The sequence below is a fragment of the Mesoplodon mirus genome, assembly GCF_964341445.2.
Source record: "Mesoplodon mirus genome assembly, chromosome: 7".
NCBI classification, from domain to species: Eukaryota; Metazoa; Chordata; class Mammalia; order Artiodactyla; family Ziphiidae; genus Mesoplodon; species Mesoplodon mirus.
In genome coordinates this window covers 73,317,168-73,336,060 of record NC_138983.1, presented here as the reverse complement: position 1 = coordinate 73,336,060, position 18,893 = coordinate 73,317,168, and the positions used below count along the sequence as shown (strand labels likewise).

At 38.0% G+C, this 18,893-nt stretch overlaps 1 protein-coding gene and 1 pseudogene across 4 annotated transcripts in view; both read right to left on the bottom strand.

Moving 5' to 3' along the window:
- The window catches only part of NELL1 (neural EGFL like 1), a gene marked incomplete at both ends in the record, with an annotated part of 913,276 nt that overhangs the window by 305,623 nt on the left and 588,760 nt on the right, over positions 1–18,893 (bottom strand). The gene's annotated exons all lie outside the window — the stretch shown is intronic.
- Positions 11,921–13,230, bottom strand: LOC309807968 (isocitrate dehydrogenase [NAD] subunit gamma, mitochondrial-like; annotated as a pseudogene). The gene has a single exon. The product of its transcript is annotated as an isocitrate dehydrogenase [NAD] subunit gamma, mitochondrial-like (transcript).

Genomic DNA, 18,893 nt, shown 5'->3' with positions numbered 1-18,893 from the left:
ATCATGCAGTAAGAAAGCCTGTCTAGCTTAACGATGGCTGAGATGTCACATGGAGGAGAAGAGAGATGCCTCAGCCAACTAGCATCAACTGCCAGCCACGAGGATGAGATTATCTTGGACGTTTCATGTCCTGGATGAGCCACCATCTGATTGTAGCCTCACGTATAACCCCAGCTAACAACACACTGAGCAGAAGAACCGCTCACTGAGCCCAGCCAACCCCAAGATCACAAGAAAGAATAAACCATTGTTGTTTTAAGCCACAGCACTCCAGGTTGTTTGATGTGCAGTAACAGATAACTGAAACATAAAGGAAAAGATCACATACTTAAGAGTCAGACAAGCGGGGGTCCTAGACTCCCTCTGCCACCTACCAGTTTTGAGACCTCTTGGCTCATTGCAGAACCTATTACAATTTAGTTTCTTCATCTATAGAGTGAATAAAGACACCAACCTCACAGAATTTCTGTGAACATGAAATGAAATAATGCCACACCTAGCAAGCACCCCCAAGATAGTTAGCTGTCATTGTGAGCACTGCTGAGGTAATAGAAATAATGTGGACTTAATTTCTTTTTTAAAAAATTTTTCTTTTGGGCTTCCCTGGTGGCGCAGTGGTTGGGAGTACACCTGCCAATGCAGGGGACGCAGGTTCATGCCCCGGTCCGGGAAGATCCCACACACCATGGAGCGGCTGGGCCCGTGAGCCATGGCTGCTGAGCCTGCGTGTCCGGAGCCTGTGCTCCACAATGGGAGAGGCCACAGCGGTGAGAGGCCCACGTACCGCAAAATAAATAAATAAAATAAAATAAATTTTCTTTTAACTTTTGTTGGAGTATAGTTGATTTATAATGTTATGTTAGTTTCAGGTATACAGCAAAGTGAACCAGCTATACGTACACATATATCCATTCTTTTTTAGATTCTTTTTCCATATCCATATAGGCCATTACAGAGTATAATATGGACTTAATTTCTTGGTAGTGTTATTGATGCAAATCTCATTTGGTAGTTCAACCTGAGCTATATATTTTATCACTTTTCGTCACTGTCTCCTTAGCCTCTGTCAGATCCAGACCTTAAGAAAAGTGTTAGGAAAGTAAATGGAAAAGACTCTATTTCAGACAAGCCTCTTAACCACTTTTCCCAACAACCTGGCCTCCACTCTCATTCCCCCACCACAATCTCTCATCCACCCAGGAGCCAAAGTGACCTGTCCAAATTCTTAAAACAATTCCCATCACTCCAACTTTAAACCTACCTATGGTCTGGCACTGGTACCTGAATGAATCCCAAAGCCCTTCATCTGAGCCAGAATCCTAGCTGACCATCACCACATCCCTCTCTCATTGCAGAAGGGAAAGAGGAGGGCCAGGCAGTGTCCTCTCCAGCAAAACCAGTCATCTTGCTTCTTCAAATGCCCAGAGCTCTCCCTGACCCAGTGCTTTCCTTTCCCTGTTCCTGCTACTTGCACCAGATGTTCACATCTCTCAGGCATCATTCAGAGATAAGCTCAGATGCCACCTCAGAAAAGCCTTCCCTGATTAGCTCAAGCAACCCACATCCTCAGTCCTTCAACCACCAGCTGCTCTCAGTTACAGTACCCTTGTTTTGTTTTGTTTTCTTTCTTCCTCTCTTAGGACTTGACATAATTTTCATTATTTGTGTGTGCAGGCTCACTGCCTAATTTCCCTTCTGGCAGATGAAAGTCCTGTGATATCAGGGTCATATTACATGACGTGGAAATAATGTGAAGTTTAAATTACAGTGTCCATAAGTAAAGTCTTATTAGAACACAGTCACATTTATTGTCTGTGGCTCCCATTGCTTTAAGATGACAGCATTGAATACTTGTAACAGAGACCACGTAGCCCACAAAACCTACAATATTTACTATCACACACACACACACACACACACACACACACAGCTGACCCTGGCCTAGAGCAGTGTATGACTTATTGAAGGTGACCAATCTGTATAAATCCGAGGGACCTTTTAAAAGGAAAAAAATACCCAACAGTGAAATCTTCCAGGACCCAGGCACAGGCAACATCTGACCAGGAATACTTTTCCCCACGAAAAGCCAGTTAAGTACAAGTTTCTGCCTAGGCCCTCAGAAGTCTTCCAGGTTCTTTATTCTTCTCTGAACGCATTGTGTTTCCATAAAGAGCAGAATTCCAAGTCTGTGTTCTCATCAAGGGTTCTAACTGATCCACACACAGAGAAAAGCTAAATGAACAACACTATAGATGTTTGGAAAAACTAAACACAGATTTCTTAATAAACCCGAAAATAGCTTAATAAAGCTGAAAATAGGCTCCTGGAATCCCAAGGCATGTTTATTTCTGTTTAAATAGATGACTTAGCATAGACTGTTATCAGCTCAGCAGGGATCCTGAGAGAAGTACTTTCCTCCTCCTGTGCATTTTAAGCTCTTTTCCAATGAAATTCAGCTGGATTCTATAAAAAGCATCTGTCAATCTGGAGGAAAACAATAACCATGGCCAAGTAATGCTAATACCCTCAGCTGCCCATTTCTGGAGTGCTCTAAACAGACAGGAAATAGGCTCACTGGAGAAGATCAAGAGTTTGACAATCTTTTTTGTAGAAAGGTGGCTTCTTGGAAAAAGAAGATGAAAATATCGGGTGGAAGAGTGATAAGATTATTCTCACTGGAAATGCTGTTGTGGTGGTTTGTTTATTTACCTGAACCAGAGGAGTGTGGTGAATGTTCAAGCCATGGGCATGCCTTTTGCTACCATGACAGAGAAGACGTATATGCAACTACGACAGATCCCAGGCAGAGCCTAGCCTATGGGCAGCTTCTCAGGGCCAACAGGGGAGTAGATGATGCCCCTGCCATTAGGATGAAAGATGATTGAGGAGGGCAAGAGATACAATGTCAAACGAAATGCAAGGCCATTTCCAGAAGGAGTGAGAAATCAAAATGGTATCAGAGCAGGGAGTTCACTCTGGAGCTGATCACCAAGGAAGAACAGACGACATATTTCTAGAGATCTAGTTCACTATCAAGGAGGCATTTGAGAGAGATGAAGGAAACAAGAAGGGTGCTGGAAAGAACAAAATGATGAACCATGTTCACAGAGGTACTGACAGAGAAAAACATGAAAAAGAACAGAAAGCCTTTGAAGAGCAGCATTAGGCTGAGAAGGAGCTTAAGAAAAATAATAAATCTTCCTAATCACAAGAATTAGAGTCAACTACGATGAGGCGTCTAATCAGGTTCACTAATCAATGTAAAGAGTTCATTCCAAAAAAATCACTTCACAGAAAAATCAGATGCTCCCCTTAAACCTTGAAAATCTTACCTTTTAGATAAACATCATTAGGGCAAGGTTTTGTAGGTAAAATGAGTTCAACAGTAATTACATGCAAAATAAGAAAGGATGGGAGTTAAGAGTAAAAGCTGTGAGTATCAGGTAATGGGCAGATAAGTGGCTTGTGATGGTATTAAGAGCTCTCCCAGTCAGGGTCCTCCCCTTCTGTCTCCTACTTCTTTCTTTCTTCCTTCCTTCCTTCCTTCCTTCCTTCCTTCCTTCCTTCCTTCCTTTCTTTCTCTCTCTCTCTCTCTCTTTCTCTCTCTCTCTCTCTCTCTCTCTCTCTCTCTCTCTCTCTCTCCCTCCCTCCCTCCCTCTCTCCCTCTCTCCCTCTCTCCCTCTCTCCCCCATAGAGGCACAACTTACTCTGGGAAAATTTCTGATTTCTCCTCTTCTGTGCTCTCATGGCACCTTGCTTATATCTCTATTACAATACTTATCACACTCCATTTTGTACCTCAGAGATACTGCAGGTTCGGTTCCAGACCACCACAATAAAGCAAAAATTGCAATAAAGCGAGTCACACAAATATTCTGGTTTCTCAGTGCATGTAAAATTTATGTTTACACCATACTGTAGTTTATGAAGTATACCATAGCATTATGTCTAAAAACACAAGGTACATACCTTGATTAAAAAAAAATTATTGCTAAAAAATGCTGACCACCATCTGATTCATCAGCAAGTCGTAATCTTTCTGCAATCATAACATCAAAGATCACTGATCACAGATCACCATAACAAATATACTAATAAAAACGTTTGAAATATTGCAAGAATTTTACCAAAATGATACAGAGACATGAAGTGAACAAATGCTGTTGGAAAAATGGTGTCAACAGACTTGCTTGATGTGGGGTTGCCACTAAACTTCAAGTTGTTAAAAACACAATAAAGTGATGAACAATAAAACAAGGTATGACTGTAATTCCTGGATGATTGTTGATTCCCTCAGCCCCGAGGGATCCTCGAGAGAAAGGACATTGATAGGCAAGCTGCACCCTCAGTGGTTTGCACAGCACCCAGCTCAAAGCAAGTGTTCAATGGAGGACAAACAACACTGAGGAACAAGTGAATAAGTAAAAGAACAGATGGATGAAGTTACTGTGCAACAAGTACCTTGCTGCTGGCAAGAATAAAATTGGCATCCAAATAACCTAATTCCATCACAACATGAATACCTTGAAAAGGATCAATCCCAGAGACTTTTCTTACCGTGGAGTAAACACGTTATTTATAAACCAGGCTTTCCAACATCTTTTTCTGGTATTTGACATATAGTTGATTTGTGACACCATGCTTTTTCACAGAAATTACATCTTTTATCAATCTGAAAAATCAAACCTAGATAAGTACCCTAGGTATGGCTCCAGCCACAGCCTTAAATAGTTAAATATTATTTCGTTTGAAATTCCTTTGCTTTTTTTTCCACAGTACTACTAATATTCCCAGAAATCTCGACTTCTTCCTTTGCTATTACAGATTTCTGCACAATAACTTCAAAATCTATTTTCTTTAATTTTTCTCATTTCCCATGTTCCATTTAGGAGATAATGTAAATGCCTAAATAGGAAGCAACTCCAAATATAAGGAAAATGATCCCTTTTTTTTATCAGTGATAAGATCTAAAAAAGAAAACAGGAAGAAAAAGTATTCTGGGCAAAGTTGAAGAACTCTGAGGGACATATTAATTAGATAACTATCTATGCATACTATTTGATTTATGGATTCAGTTATTACACATAGTTGTTTTGAATGCATTATTTAATAGGTGATATTAAATAATAGATTAATTTAGAATTATTACTTTTTCCTTTACCATGACATTGAAATAATTTCATTTAATCTCTTCCCACGAATCTTGACCTCAAGGTCTTCCCCAACCCAGAGTCATTTTTCAAGTTCTCTAAAGTTTTCCAAACCTATCATCATCCCATCTGTCTAAGTTGTTTGAGATAAAGCACTTTTTGAATCTGTATTTGATGCTTTCATTGGAAATCTCAAGCAAAGTCACAAGAATCCAGTTGTATAATATTAGGATTTATTTCCCCATTTGTCTAGTAGGTAAATATATATGATCTCCACAGTGTGACCAAAACCTGAAATTTGTCATTAAGTGATTTTTAAAAGGTACATATATAATGACACTCAATACTTGCAATTATGACAATATGCTCCCAGGAATAATGACTCACTTTTGGTTGAGGGATATTTTTTTTGCCTCCTTTAAAAATTTATTCTACAGATAATTTCTATAAAAGCCCCAAACTGGCATAGCTAATGTCCTTTTTTTTTCCTACTCCAAATACTTTGTCATTCAAAATCAAAGAACTGACAGAACACCTGTTAATATAAGAACATTATAAGGATTTGAATTTAAGGGAATTCTTTTTTTCTGAGGGATAAAAAAGGGGGAAATACCTTGTACTTGAACATACACAGTATTTTCTTTCTCCCTTGTGGCAACCTTTCTCCCTTGTGGCAACAACCATTCATTTACATCTATTTGGCATGAACTAAATTTGGCACTAGCTCTAGCAAACCAGATGCTTAGGCAGATGAAAGCCCAGACTAATGTCTTTCTCAGTAGACACTGTTTTTACTCAGACTGTGTTGGTTTTTAAGCATTTGCAAAATTGGTAACAAGATATTCCAATTTTTTTTTTTTTTTTTTTTTTTTTTTTTTTTTTTTTTGCGGTACGCGGGCCTCTCACTGCTGTGGCCCCTCCTGTTGCGGAGCACAGGCTCTGGAGGCGCAGGCTCAGCGGCCATGGCTCACAGGCCCAGCCGCTCAGCGGCATGTGGGATCTTCCCAGTCCGGAGCACGAACCCGTGTCCCCTGCATCGGTAGGCGGACTCTCAACCACTGCGCCACCAGGGAAGCCCAGATATTCCAATTTTTAAATTGCTTTGTGAAGTTGAGTCATTTTTGTTTTCCATTTTCAATGTGTCTCTTTTCTCTTTTCCTTGCATTTCTTAGAGCAATCATAAATGCAATATATGTAGCTTCTCATGTCAGCATAAGCAAATTCATTTCGATGTGAAGAAGACTTTACCGCATTGAGTCCCCAGGTTATGCAAGTTGTCAGACAAACTCCAAGAACCAAGTGTCCCCCTTCAAAAAATTTCTAGCTCTGTAACAGCTTCCCGCAGATATTTTACATATTCTCAGCTGAGCCCCCAGTAATACTGTCAGTTTCTTGCAACCTCTGTAATGATCCAGAACTGGATAAATTTATTCAAAATTCTCCTCTTTGCAAAATTCAGCATTTCTTTTCCACTTCCTATCATTATTTTATTCTCTTGTTTCAACAACACATCATTTCTTTTCCATGTTTTGTCTTTTTTTATCTGCCATTACTACTAAGAAACAGTTCGACTATTTGAGTTACCATATCCAACATGTGATGCTTGATTCTGGCACTATTCTCCTGATTATCTAGATATTCTGCCTTTCTCATCCTGGGCTATCTACACAACCTAAAATGTGGGGAAGCAGTTTAGTAATAGTGGTTAGACACTGGTGCCACTGGCTTGATTTTAATCCTGGCTCCACTATTTAAAATCTGATTGACCTTGAGCAAGTCAGTTACCTTTTCTGTGCTTCGGTTTCTTTGTCAATATAATTGCCTCATATGAGGATTAAATGAGTTAATATATGTAAACCATCTAAGACAGTACCTAACACAATATTAAGGGTTCAAAAAATGTTAGCAATAACTTTTCCTATAGATTACATTAGGAGATAGCTGTGGTATAATGAACAGAGATCTATTGCTGAAACCTAATCGACTTTCATATAAGAGTATGAGAAATTCACCATGTACAAACCCTCATGACCATTTAAACACCTGGGTTCTAGAGCCACAGTGCCAGAACTAGAACTCAGGCTTCACCTCCTGTTAATTGTGTGATCTTAGACCAATTTTTTAACATCTACATGCCTCAGTTTTCTCATCTATAAAATTGGGAATACAATAATAATCATCTGAGAATTAAATAAAATTCTCATCTAATATGAGAATTAAATAAAATTCTTCATGCAAAGCATGAAGAATTATGCATGGCACATAAGAAACAAAAAAATTATTAGCTAAAATCATTATTATCTTCAATCCAATTTGGTATGTATTTAATTAGTACCTACTACATACAATGCACTATGTTGAGTAATACAAGATCCAGAACATGGGCTAAAATATCCCTATCCTCAAGGAGCATATAATTTATTAAGGCTCAAGTCAAGTAGATAAAAAATTAATACAAGACAAAATGTGAAATGAGCAAGTTCAAAAGTCCAATAAAAGGGTTTTGTGTATTCAGAGAGGATAAGGGGAGTACATCTGGATGGGGGTAATCAGAAACCTTCTCATAAAGGAAGTACTTTTGGAACCTTGAATAATGGGTAGACTTGTAATAGGCAGAGACTCAACTGGGAAATTCCTTAATGAGAGGAATTACATTACATAGAAGGAAAAGAAAAGGTTGTACTTAGGTAAATGAAGGTATCTATATTGCCTGGAACATTATCTAGGAAAATTGGAACTTTTAAGAGTGGAAAGACAGTGTGAGCTAAAATTATGGAGGGTTTTGAATACATTACAAATTGAGGGAACAGAGTAATGGAAATCTAAACACTGCTTTAAGGAGATTTGTCTGATGTCAATGTTGAAAATGGACTAGAATGAAGGAAAAGAAGGAAGAGGTGAACAACCCGGTTCTCCTTTTGTGTTCCTTAATTGTGATTTAAGTGGCTTACAGTAAAACAAAATATAAGAAGGTGAAATTAATAGAGCAAAATACATTAAAATCAAGTAATAGAATGACAAGAGAAAATTTCAGAGAGGAAAAAATTGCTGAAGGCTTTTTCCTGTGCCTGCTAGTAGCCAAGGCAATGAGGGAAACTTTCAGTTGATTAAATACCTCACATTATCTAGTAGAAGAAAGGCACAAATTCATGGTGAAAAACACAGGTTTTCCTGGTTCTTAGAGGAATCTTCCCTGTTGACATTTTAAACAGATTCATTGTTTTCCCCAAAATTCAGAGATGTCCCCTAACAAGATTTTGAATACCAGAAAGCTGAAGTAAGAATGTTAAAACATCCTTCTAGAAAACCAAATCTATGAAGATGGTGGTGAGGAAAGATATTTACAGAGTGATACCATTTAGCTGTCCAACTTTGTATTGATATTTATTGATAGCAGAATTTAGCTTTAAACAAAGCAGAATAAACTGACAAACCTAAGATAAAAATTATGTAACAATAATACAGAAATCTTCTCAAGAAACAGAGGCAGGCTGCCAACTACCCATTTTATGGCCTTGAGGGCTTTAGTGCTCTCTAGAGAGAAGCAATCTTGTAAAGGTTCATAGACTGGAGCCAAACAGAATTTTGCAATAGATTAGTTCTTCCAATCCTCCATTCCTACCTGGGAATTCAGCCCATTCTTTTCTTCCTTCCTTTGGCCTTCCTTCCTATTTCCTTCCATTAATATTTAGAATGAGCATACGCTAAGAGCTTGTCCCTGTCCTAGGTGCTGATGCTATGGTGATCAATGACTCAATTGCCCCTGTTGCCAAGGAACACATTGTATAATAAGGTTGATGGGAAGGAAAGCATGTAATGACAACTGGAGAGAAAAACACTAAATGGGATACACAGAGGACTCTGGGGGAACTGGGAGTTCCTCCCTTCAATCTCAGCAGGGAATGGAAAGAGCTAGTCAAGGAAGGCTTCCCAAAGGTGGTGACAATTACATCTAGTCCTCTAGATGACAAGGAGATCATCTCCTGAAGGGGAGAAGAAGCAAGGCCATATACAAAGGCCTGAACTAGAAAGAATACATGGCTCTTTGACAGTGAGCTCTGCTTGCACTCTCTTGTGCCATTTTGTATTGTTATTGGGATGGGGAGAGGGGGTAGAAATGGTGAACCTGGAGAAGGAAGCAGAGATCAGAATATGGAAGGTCTTTCATGCTGTGCTCAGGTGACTTTCTTTCAAGGCCAAAAGAAAGCTGTTCAATGAGAAGTGTTAGGTAAGGAAGTGACATGATCCTATTTCCCTTTTAGAAAGTTCAGGCTGAGTGCACTGTAGAAATAGATTTAAGTGGACTAAACTATAGGCAGGACACAAGGTAGAGAAGGAACAGAGATTGGGAAGTCACCAAAGATGAGAAAGGCTAATGAGAAAGGAGGGGTAAGTGAGAAAGAAGAGAGATGGCTGGATTCAAGAAATAAAAAGGAGAGAGATAAGGGGACTTGATGAATAAGCAGATATGGTTTGCTACCCTAGTTGAAAGTCAGTTACAAACCCATAATAGAATAATAGGTAAAGTAACTTATCCAGTAAATTCCAAAGACAGTAATGAATTAATAGCATTTCCCAGTTCTCCTCAGAACTAGCTTTTAGAATGGTATATAATGGATACTAATGAAAATAATAATTTATAAACTACACCAAGCACTAACCATTGGACAGGCACAGTGCTACCAGCTTTATGTGTATCTTCTTGCTCTATTTTCCCAACAACACTATGAGGTAGGTACAGTTATTATCTCATGTTACATATAAGAAAAGTTAGGCAGTGTCACCCATATCATTCATTTTTTGGTTGATTCAATAAACATATTACTTATTTTGTATGTACCAGTCATTATGTTAGGGGATACAGAGGACAAGGAAAAAGAATACATGGTATTTACCCTAGAGATGTTCATAGCTAAGTGGGAATATCAAATACTGATAAATGGAAAATTCCACTGTGGTGTATTAGGTGCCATCACAGCAGTCTGGCCCAAAAACTATGAGAAGATTTTGGAAACAGTCATCTTTAACAAAGAGGGGAAACTTCAGCTCAAATGTACCTATCAGCATAAATTCCCATTGTCAGATAAAAGCCAATAGTTGGGCTACTGTCTGAAGTTGGGCTGGCTGTGCGATGAGTAAATTTCCCTAGTCATGAGAGAAAGGGGTACAGAGTGGGGAGAGTGGGTTAAGGTAGTACGGGTTCATGTAGCATTGGAGGTAGGGGGACTTCAAGCCAAAAATCCATCCCTTCTCCACTCATCAAGCCATGCCTCTGGTTCCAGGTCTATATCTGCCCAGAGGAAAGCACCATACAGGTCAGTGGCAGCCATGGCCAATGACATGTTTAGTGTCCAATAAAAGGAATACCATCATTATTTTATAATTGACTTCTCCCTGCTTGCCTTGTTCTTCAAGAAAGACTTTTAGATAGGGTTGAAGGTAGTCATTTCCTCCTCAAATTAAATTCCCTCAAACTAGAGCTTGGTTTTCCAAACCCTGAGCCCTGACATTATTCATAACGAGGATAGGTGAGATTAAGGTAATATAAGACAGAGCCTTTTGGAAACCATAAGGACTTTTTCAGGTCTCAGTCCAATGTCTTTAACTTATGGCCCAAGAACCATGGTAGGATCCAAGGGTTATAGCTGAGACACAGAGGTTTCCAAAATATTATTAAGGATTTACTATTTTTCTCAATCTCCCTTCTATCTGCAAGCTATTCCTGCTGATAAAACTGCTGTAAATTTTTATAGTCATTGCTTTTATTTCCCACTTGAGTAATAAATATTTCCCAGCACTAATAAAATTATCATTTTTGTTTGTGTTTCTCCCACCTATGACCTTAGAATTACTGTAAATAAAATATATTATAATAAAATGACAGTAAACATTCAAACGAGCTTAGTGTTTTTCATTTTCTTATGTACACTCTCTCTTTGAAAGAGAGATTAAAAGAAAGTAAACCATGGAAGATTGTAAAGCAGTGAGCATGGAGTTTACAGTCCATGGTTCTAGTTGTATAGCAAAGAATCATGTGCCCAGTGCCTGTTAACTGGGTATATAATGTCTAGACTCTTGAGCTTAGAGGCTCAAGGAAGGAATTCAAGAACCTCCTTTGCAGGAGTGCTGCGGTACTCAGAGATGCCCATGTTTGAAAAATTACACCGGTAAAAATTCCTTCCTCACATAAACAAGACAAGGGGAAAAGATAGGATACCTAGGAGGGAGTGGAAGCATTCTGAACTAGCTCAGCTTTATGGTACCTTATTTATTATTAAAATGACAATGTATATTTTGTAGGCAAATTTCATTGCACCAATTAACTCATTAACAACCTCTAGAGAGAAGCCAGACTCCTTTGCAGGCTGGTTTGAAGAATTTTAATGACCCAGATAAGAGAAAATCAGTGTGCCAAGTTCTGGAAAAGACCCAGGACTCTACGAACAACTTTGATTTATTCACTGTATCATCTAATAGAAAAGTGTGAATTGTGGATTAAAATAGAGAAGAATTCCTCAATACATAGACAACAAAATAGGTATGGCTAATTTAAACCAGCAATGTTTATGGCATTTATGGCATTCAAATTTAATAGAAAAAAAATCAGACTTGATTCCCTCCCCCTACCTCTTCTGAGTTGGAACAGGAGCTAGTTTACTCTAGAGTCCACATTAGCCAAGCTGGCTGGGCTTTCTGACTGGGTAGAGTAATGTAAAGTGTGGGACAGGAAGGAATTTGAAGGCTAGCTCAGCCTCTAAGGCACTGACTGCTTAATTGGCAACACTGATGTCATCTAAGGTATTTTGAATGACATCCGATGTGGTATCCTGGCCTCCAATGTCTGGAGTTTGGATGTCTTTGTTCTCCATGGATGCCAAGGCTGCAATACGAATGGAGGTGGCATAGGAATGGAACTTGAGGTAATCCAGAATGATACAACTTGCCAGCAGCATGGCAGTAGGGTTGGCCACATTTTTATTGGTTATAGTCTTGCCTGATTGCCTTCAGGCCATTTCAAACACCGCATATATGTGGCCATAGTTGGCACTCGGCACAAGGCCTGCTCCCCCAACCAACTCTGTGCAGACGTTATTGACAATGTTGCCATAAAGACTGGGCATCACCATGACATCAAACTGCTGGGGCCAGGATACCAGCTGCATGGTGGCGTTATCCACAATCATGCCCTCAAAAATGAGCTGAGGATAGTAGGATGCCACCTCCCGACAGCACTGGAGGAAGAGACCATCTCCCAGTTTCATGATGTTGGCCTTGTGCACAGCCGTCACTTTTTCACACCCCATCTGCTGGGCCAGCTAGAAAGCATATTCAGCAACATGCAAAGGCTTGGCCTTAGGAATGATCTTTAAGGCTCTCTATCACTCCTTTCACACTCACATGCTCCAGGTTGCTGTATTCACCCTCTGTGCTTTCCCGAACAACTATGATATCTATGTCTTGTGCCTAGTTTCCACACCTAGTAGACTCTTAAAACGAATGATGCTGGCATAGAGATCTAGAGTACTGAGAAACACACTTTTGTGATTTGTGAGATGATGGTAGGTTGTAGTCAGTTTCAGAGTTGCCCTTCAAGGCCACGTGGTTTTGATGGACGGCCATCATGGCACTGTGAACTTCTTCCTCTTCACTAGAAGTGGAGGTAACCTGCACCTCCTCAAAGTCCACGGGCACACACACGTCTGAACACATTCTTGATGTGCAGCATAAGTTCAGGTCCAATGCCATCCCCAGGAATCACAGTCACAGTGTGCCACCCACCATACGTAGCTGCTGGAGGAATGTTGTGTTTAAAAGAGAAGCTCCTCAGTGAGGTCTCATGGCTAAGGAGAATCTCCCAAGAGTGGCCTAGAATAGTTGGTGGGAACATAGCCTTCACAGAGCACCTGGCAGCTGTCAGCATCTTCAGTGCCATGATCCATAAGTGGAGATTTAATTTATGTAAAAATACGTGCTTTTCCTCTTGGCTTGAACTGGCTTCTTTTGGTGGGATTCTAGATCCAAAATTCTTGCCTCGGTCACAGTTGTCTCTCCTTCCTTGTACTCTATTTGGGACAGACATTCTACTGCAGTGAGAGACAGAGTACTAGTCACAAGGAGATGTGTTATAGAGTAGAAAATACACTTTGGAATTGGACAATTCATTAAGCACATTCAATGTACCCATATGATATACTTAAAAATAGACTTCATATTTTATAACACTTTTAGGTTCACAGAAAATTTGAATGGCAGGTATAGAGATTTCCCATACAAAGATTTCCTTGTCTCAAAACTACAAATCAGCCCTTCTGTTTATTTTTTTTCCCAGAAAGCTAGCTATTAAACAAGTACCAGCATACCATTGTTAATACCTTCTCCCAAGTAACATGTTTCCTTCACTGGGATTAGCACTTCATGTCAGGTCTGTCGGAAATTTAAATCTTTTTCTAATAAGTTCAAACAATTTATTATTCTCCATTAATTACATTAGGAAACAATCCAAGGGCCTATTTATAACTTCAATTACAGTTGTTTTAATTAATTAAAGCTATTGACGGGATCTGAAATTTGTTTTGGTAACAATTTATTTCTTGATTACAGAAAACTTTCTATTGATATTATTTATCTTTATTACATTTGCTTTATAGTCCATCAACTTCTACCAATTTTTCTCAGTTATTTAATAATTAAACTTGAAAGTAATGCCAAAAAAAAAAAGATTTCCTTGCCTCTACAAAGGCACAGTCTCCCCAGCTATCAAGATCCTACACAGACTGGTACATTTGTTACAACTGATGAAACTACAGTGACACCTCATTATCACCTAAAATCCATTGTTTAAATTAGGGTTCACTCTTCATGTTGCAAATTCTGAGTTTAGAGAAATGTATGACATATAATTATCTAGTAGATTCATATAGAGTAGTTTCATAGCCCTAAAAATCCTCTCTGCTTCATCTCTTCATCCCTCCCTCTCTGCAACCACTGGTAACCACCTATCTCTTTAGAGTCTCCAGAGTTGTGCATTTCCCAGAATGTTGTATAATTGGAATCATACACTCTGTAGCCTTTTCAGATTGGCTTCTTTGACTTAGTAATATGCATTAGAGTTTCCTCCATGGTTTTTCATGGCTCTGTAAGGCATTTCCTTTTTGCATTGAATAAAATTCCATTGTCTAGATGTACCACAGTTTATCTATTCACCTACTGAAGCACATCTTGGTTGTTCCCAAGTTTTGTGAATGATGAACAAAGCTACTATAGACATCCATGTGCGAATTTTGTGTGGACATAAGTTTTCAGCTCATGTGGGTGAATAGCAAGGAGCAGAGTTGCTGAATCGTATGGTAAAAGTATGATCAGTTTTGTCAGAAACTGCTAAACTGTCTTCCAAAGTGGCTGTACTATTTTGCATTCCCACCAGCAATGAATGAGAATTCCTGCTGTTCCATATCCTTGCCAGCATTGGTGTTGTCAGTGTTCCAGATTTTGGCCATTCTAATACGTTTGTAGCAGTATCTCATTGTTTTAATTTTCATTTCTCTGATGACATATGATGTGTAACATCTTTTCATATGCTTATTTGCCATCTGTATATCTTCTTTGATGAGATATCTGTTAAGGTTTTTGCCAATTTTTAAAATCAAGTTATTTGTTTTCTTACTGTTGAGTTTTAAGGGTTCTTTGTACTTTAGATAACAGTTCTTTATCAGATGTGCCTTTTAAAAATAATTTCTCTCAATCTGTGGCTTGTCTTCTCATTCTCTTGATAAAGTCTTTTTGCAGAGCAGAAGTTTTTAATTTTAGTGAAGTCTAGTTTATTATTTATTTCATCGATCCAGTCTTTGATGTTGCATCTAAAAAGTCATCACCATACCTAAGGTCATCTATAGCAGATTTTCTCTTAGAAGTTTTGTAGTGTTTCATCATACATAGAAGTCTATGGTCCATTTTAAGTTAATTTTGGTGAAGTGTTTGAGGCCTGTGCCTAGATTAATTTTTTTGCATATGTTGATGTCCAGTTTTTCCAACACCATTTGTTGAAAAGACTCTCTTTATTCCATTGTGTTGCATTTGCTCCTTTGCCAAATATCAATTAACTATTTACATGGGTCTGTTTCTGGGCTATTATCTTCCGTTGGTTTATTCATCTGTTCTTTTGCCAATACCACAGTGTCTTGATTAGTGTAGCTTCACAGTAAGTCTTGAAGTCAAAAACTGTCAGTCCTCCAGCTTTGTTCTTCTCCTTCAATGTTGTCTTGGCTATTCTGGGTCTTTGGCTTCTACATACAAGCTTTGGAATCAGTTTATCAATATCTACAAAATAACTTTCTGGTATTTTGATTACATTTGCATCAAATCTTGGAAAGAGTTGATATCTTGGAAACATAACAATATTAAGTTTTCCCGCCCATCAGTATGGAATGTCTCTCAATTTATTTAGTACTTCTTTAATTTCATTCATCAGTTTCATAGTTTTCCTCATATAGATCTTATATATATGTTGTTAACGTTTATACCTAAGTATTTCATTTTGGAAATGTTAATGTAAATGATACTGTGTTTTTAATTGAAAACTGGTGTGTAAGAAAGCAATTGACTTTTGTATATTAACCTAGTAACCTGCAATCTTGCTGTAATCACTTATTAGTTCCAGGAGGTTTTTCTGTTGATTCTTTCAGGGTTTCTACATTGATGATATTGTCATCTGAAAATGAAGACAGTTTTATTTCTTCCTTTTCAATCTGTATACTTTTAATTTCCTTTTCTTGTCCTATAGTATTCGCTAGAAATCCCAGGGTAATACTGCAAAGGAGTGATAAAAGGGAACATCCTTGCCTTGTACCTGATCTTACTGGAAAAGCTTTGTGTTTCTCATCATGAAGTATGATGTTAGTTGTAGATTATTTGTAGGTATTCTTTATCAAGTTGATGCAGTTTTTCCTCTACTTCTAGTTTACCGAGAACTTTGTATAATGAATGGGTGTTGAATTTTGTCAAGTGTTTTTTGCATCTATTGATAGGATCCTGTGATTTTTCTTTTTTAGCCTGTTGAAGTGATGGATTACATTAATTGATTTTTGAATGTTGAAACAGCCCTGCATAACTGGGATAAATGTCACTTGATTATGGTGTATAAGTCTTTTTTTTCATTGTTGGATTTAATTTGCTAATATTTTGTTAAGAAGTTTTGTACCTATGTTCATGAGAGATACTGGTCTGTAGTTTTCTTTTCTTGTAATGCCTTTGTCTGGTTTTGTTACCAGGGTAATGTTGGTTTCATAGACTAAGTTATAAAGTATTCCTTTTGCTTGTGTCTTCTGAAATATATTATAGGGAACTGGTATAATTTCTTCCTCAAGAGTGTGGTAGAATTCACCATTGAACACAACTGGGCCTGGGGATTTCCATTTTGGAAGGTTATTAATTGTTGAGTCAATTTTAAAAATACATATAGGCCTCTTCAGATTGTTTCTTCTTGTGTGAATTTTGGCAAGGAATTAGTCCATTTCACCTAGGTTATCAAATTTGTGAGTGAAAAGTTGTTCATAGTATTCTTTTATTATCTTTTTAATGCCCATAGGATCTATAGTGATGTCCCTCTTTTCAGATCGTAGTAACTTATGTCCTTTTTTTTTCTTTTTTTTTTTTTTGTAGCTTGACTAGAGGTTTATCAATTTTATTGAAGTTTTCAGAGAATCAGCTTTTGGTTTCATTGATTTTTCTCTATTGATTTTTTTTCTTTTCAATTTCATTGATTTCTGCTCAAATTCTTAATATTTCTTTTCCTCTGCTTACTTTGGATTTAATTTGCTCTTCTTTTTCTAGTTTCCAAAGGTGAAAGCTTAGATTATTGATTTTAAATCTTTCTTCCTTTCCACTATATGCATTTATTACTATGTATCTCCCCCTAAGCACTGTTTTCACCACATCCCATGAATTTTGTTGTGTTTTCATTTTCATTTTGTTCAAAATATTTTTAAATTTTCTTTTGCGATTTCTTCTTTGACCCACAGTTATTTAGAAATGTGTTGTTTAATCTCCACATTTAATTGGGGATTTTTTCAGCTATCTTTCTATTACTGGTTTCTAATTTAATTCCATTGTTGTCTGAGTGCAGACATTGTATATTTCAATTATTTTTTGGATTTGTTAAGGTGTGTTCTATGGCCCAGAATGTGGTCTGTCTTGGTGAGTGTTCTATGTGAACTTGAGAAGACTGCGTATTCTGCTGTTGTTGGGTAAAGGAATCTACAAATGTCAATTATACCCAGTTTACGATGACATTGTTGAATTCAACTATGTCTTTACTGATTTTCTGCCTGCTGGAGTTTGTTCCTTTTATTGTTGTTAACTTTTTAAGAAACTGCTAAACACTTTTCCAAACTGGTTATACCATTTATATCCCTCCCAATGTAAGAGAATTACAGCTTCACATCTTCATCAATACTTGGTATTACTGTACTTCTATTTTAGACATTCAAATAGGTTTTGGTGGTAGTATCTCACTATGTTTTTGATTTGTGTTTCCCTTCTCACTATGATATGGAGTGTCTTTTAATATATTCTCCCAGATCAGAGCTACAAGCATTAACATCTGATATTTCTAGAAATCAACCACTCAACCCTGGAAGGCAGGCAAACTCTTAGATTCCCAAAGCTATACCAGTTATGCACTTTAACTGAAAATTAAGCATATCTTTAATTTTAAACCAGCCACAATCCCATTCTCACTTAACTTTCGGGCACCAACACCCCTGATGTAGGTTAGCAGTTGTTTGGGGAGGTCGGTGACTTATTTACGAAGACCTCCAAAGGCTGTCAAAATTCAAGAAGATAAAGACGCAGACTTAATAGTGGCTACCACTATGTAACACTTGCCACATCTAAGGTACTGTGCTGAATATTTTATATACATCATCATAATCCGTCAAGGTAGGCATTATAGTTCACATTTTACAAATGAAGAAACTGGCTAACACAGATTCTACAAATTCATATATTGTGAAGGAACAGAGAATGGCAAAAGGTGAGGTGAATATTTATAGGGGTCCTAGAGGCCTAGGCCAGTTTCTCATACTTGATCACCCTAGGATCTCATTTAAATGCAGGCACTAATTCAGTAGTTCTAGTGAGGGAGGGGAGCAGAGTCTTCATTTTCAAGTTGCTCCCTAGTCATACAGATTCTACTGGCCTCTTATCACACTTTGAGTAGCAAGGGCCTGTATTTACATCCTCACAAGGTCTGGGCAAGTCGGGGCCAGCATGTGGTGTACTTAGAGGCTGCTGGGAATAAAGGAAAGAAGCAGTACTGTTTCTTTCTAAAAATTGATATAAAATGGCTATAGAGTAGGAGCCAGCTGGGTACCTGCTTGTCACTTAATATGGCATGTAATATGGATAACAGCTGTCCACCACCAGTGCCTGAGGCTAGAGCAGATGATAATACCAGGAGAGAATGCTGGCAGAAAAATAACCAGACCCAACTACACAATTTTGTTTCAACCAATGGGCCACCCTTACATACACCCCAATCTTCTTCCTAACCCTGGAAAGGACATAAATCTTTTAAAGGTATGGATAAAGAAGGAAGGAAGCCCTGAGACTGGGAGTATAAACTGGATAGTGATTGAAATTTTAATAGCCAGATTGACCTATAAACATCCCCAGACATTAGAAAAAGTTCTCAGCCTCAATGGGACAAAATTATGATATGTATATTATAACATGCAGGTATAAGAA